Consider the following 204-nt stretch of genomic DNA (forward strand, 5'->3'; position numbering starts at 1 on the left):
GAATGAAAACAGGAAATTCTACGAAAATAAGAGAGTAAAGTGAGAGGAGATGCGAGAAAATAGAATAAACACGGCAGTACGAAATCATTTGTGAAGTACTATGGAGACTTGGGGAAGCTGCAAAGTGATGATATTTAAGAGAAAAAAATGTGTGAATACGAAAAGATATAAAATAATACATGGATATCCGTACAGAAACCCATC

This window comes from Penaeus monodon, chromosome 23, assembly GCF_015228065.2.
Source record: "Penaeus monodon isolate SGIC_2016 chromosome 23, NSTDA_Pmon_1, whole genome shotgun sequence".
Classification (NCBI taxonomy): Eukaryota; Metazoa; Arthropoda; class Malacostraca; order Decapoda; family Penaeidae; genus Penaeus; species Penaeus monodon.